Genomic DNA, 3,573 nt, shown 5'->3' on the forward strand with positions numbered 1-3,573 from the left:
ACAACAGAAATAAATAGAATGAGAATTATCTGTTTTATATATAAAAAATATTACTTAGGTAAACACTTTGAGGCCATTGATTCAGATTCAGGAAGAATTTGGTCATTGTATAAAGCAGAGACAAACTCAACCAAAACCATCTAAACTCTGAGAATCATTGTTAAATGTGAACTGTATTGTGCATTCAATTCTATCTCACATTGCCATTTTTCAAGTACTACTTGCAATGGGCAAAGTTAGACCTTTTTCCCTATGAAGATACTGAATTCTATAGTTTGGGTTCCTCTTTAAGTTTCATGACATACCTCTTTTTTTTCTCTTGAGACACGATTGGCAGCTGCACATAAAGAATCCTCTTTTGTAATACTACCTTCAGGGAAAGATTGTTTTATTTGGGCATATGTACCATGAAAAACTACACAAGCTACTCCACGAGTTTTAAAATATTTCCCAGAACAAAGATGGCTTGAAAAGCTATTCAGATTTCATAGTTTTTGACATTCATCTGTAAAATCCCTTCTCTTGAAATCATTGATTTGTTTTTTTAAATAAAATACTTATAAAACCAGAAGTGTATATAGAGTTTGGAATTTTAAGGAAACTTTTTTTAAGGAAACAAATTCCACAGATTTGTGTAAAACATCCCCAGCTATATTGAAGATTTATGCACAACTGCACAAAATTTGAATGGGGTTTTTCTCTCCCCCCCCTTTTTCTTTTTTTTCTTGGTTGCAAAGTACTTCTGAATCAAAATAAGATACTGGAATTGCTTTCAGGAAATGTAGTTAAAAGGCTTTAGCCATTCCCATGTCTTGTTTGGTGTCACATTGACACCTGACTGTGGAATTCCCCTGGAAACTAAGCTTTTTAAGAAGCTGTTTTCCCTTCCTTAATTTTTGACACTGGAATTGCAGTAAAGGCACATACAAACCTACTCACACGATGAAGAATCTAAAGAACCAAAGAAGTTTCTTCATACCCTCAAAAGCAGGAAGTCAGCTTCAAGGAACTGAATTGAAAACTATTAAAAATATGTTTAAAGACTTACAGTCACATCCACTGCTGCTCTAGCACTGCATCGTATGCATCCATGTAATAAACAGTAAATGAATAGAGCTCTGTACTTACCATGGTTTCAGGCTCTCTGTCTCCACAAGTCTGCTAAAGAGTATGTTCTGTATTAGAGGGAGTAAAAATGTCCTTTGTCCTTCACAGCGCACTTCCTTTTTTGAAAGTGTATGTGGTCTATCCAGCCTTCACAGGAAAAGATACCAGCAAAATCCTTGTTTTGCATATTATCAGAGACATAACAGAATTTTTAACAGCATTTTTTTGGGATACACTGCACTACTGTGAAGGACAGGTGCCAGTGGATGAGCATTCATTTGGTGACTTCCCAGATTAGGAGAAAAAACACGTCTATGCTGATAAGAAAATTATATTGTTGTATTTTCACTAATCTTTGAACAAAAATGCAAATATATTTTGGTTTTGTCTTTCATATTCGGTGTTGCTGAATTTTCCTGTGTTTGGGCTTCACTACAAATCCCATGCACATTTCCTTTTGGCTCACATTTTCATAGATGTTTAAAATCTGAAGTAATTTTCTTCCTCTAATAAGATGAACTATATTTCTGTCAATTAATTTTTGACTATTCAGCGCTTCATAGCTGATGTTATCAGAAAAATAGGGTAGTCCTGGTCTGACAGGATATTAAAGTTCTGCACTGCTGCAGACTTCCTACGCACAAAAATTGAAGGAAGAAATGGCATATGGCCATAAACCTCACTGTGCTGGATCTAGCAAAGAAAGCTAAACCAGAGGGTTTAATGAAAAGATATGGAGGAAAGAAGGAGTGAAGTACATGCTGAATGCTGGTGAGGGGAGACACTGATGTATTTTGGGTCGTGTCCAACTACTAAATAAAAAATCATTTGAGTTTTCAGTAAACAAGATTGTCCATAAGAATAGTGGGGAACAAATAAAAATCATAGTAAGTAACAGAAAATACCATATCTGTGTCACAAGCAAGATTTAAACTGCAGTCTGTGATGAAATCAGTATTTCCCCATAATCTCAGTACCACAGAACTAAAAAGATTGCTGCATTACTGTAAGTCCCAAACCACTGGTTTTCTATTAAACTTTTGATGCAATATACCAATATTATGTATTATATTAGTAACAGCAAATACCGCTACAGATACCCATAGTGGCAATTAGCAAACATATTACCTATTCTCTAAAAAGCAGAAAATTACTGGGGTAGCTGTAGGCCCTTGATCACAACATTATGCAACTCTAAGACCACATGTGAAAAAACTATTTGAAAGGGAAAATATTAGGTATATGTAGCTACATTTAAGGTAGGCTTCATTAAAGATAGATTATGTCTGGATAACTATATCTGTTTTACAAGGTCCAACTGCCATTTTAGGGAAAGGTACTACAATTAACTTGATCTATCTAGATGTAAGCAGTGTATTTCATATAATGTCCTTTGTAGAATTTTAAGTGCTGAGAATTGGGAGAGGATGTGACCTGTCAGAAATACTGCAACGTCAGGAGCTGGCTAAAGCAACATCGGTGTAGAAGTGGATGGGGAATTCCCGAGTTTAGCTGGTATTACTAGCAGTGTTCTGCAGGCATAGGTCATGGGACTGATCCTGTGCATTACTTGGGTCAGGAGTCTGGTTCAAGAGCTGGGCTTGTACTGATGTTACCGCAGGATGTACTAAACTGAATGGTTCTTCTAATACTGGGGAGAATCAGGTTATTACACAGGGGGGATGAGAAGACTGTGTATTGGACTTAAAGAAGTCAACCAAAGTTTAAAAACAGAGTCATGTACTTAGAGCTAACAACAAGAATTTTTGCTTTGACTCAGGGAGACAGCAGGTATGAGTCACTAACATGACATGCACATGTGAAAAGAGCATGTGATTCAAGTGCACAGTAGGCAAATGATTTTTAGGAGGTGCAGTAAAAGAATTTGTGCAGAGCACTGATGTGAGCCTATTTATTGTGTGCAGTTGCAGTCAGCTGTGTTGAGTCACCATGAATATAAACTGATACATGTACGCATGAAGTTTTGTAGCATGGGTAGGATTTCCTGGCTTCTGAAGGGACACTAAAAGAACTTGGCTTGTGTAACTTAAGAAAGTGGAGATGAAAGAGGCTATGACAAAGTCGGTGAGTATCAATGAAGAATGATTATTTATAGTAAAAAATAAAGTATTGAAATCAAATGGGTATAAAGACATTGTGAGTACATTTAAATGGAAATTAGACAAAATTTTATATCAATTCATATTCAATATTGATCTTCAAAAGAGGATAGAGGAGGAAGGAGATAAGTAAGGCTTCCATATGCTACATCAGCAATTTAAAAAAGAGACTTAATGACAAAGCAGGAAGGATTCTGACATTAGAAAAAAAAAAAAATCCGTCAAATGGAAAATACTAACCATACTGGAAAGATGTTTGGTCTGTATGTCTGGTTGCACTGAGGATTAACTCTCAGACTAAGGTAGGTTTCTCTAGGTCTATCCTCTTTCTATTTTTTTTTTTTTT

This window comes from Eurypyga helias, unplaced genomic scaffold (assembly GCF_000690775.1).
Source record: "Eurypyga helias isolate BGI_N326 unplaced genomic scaffold, ASM69077v1 scaffold4092, whole genome shotgun sequence".
Taxonomy (NCBI): Eukaryota; Metazoa; Chordata; class Aves; order Eurypygiformes; family Eurypygidae; genus Eurypyga; species Eurypyga helias.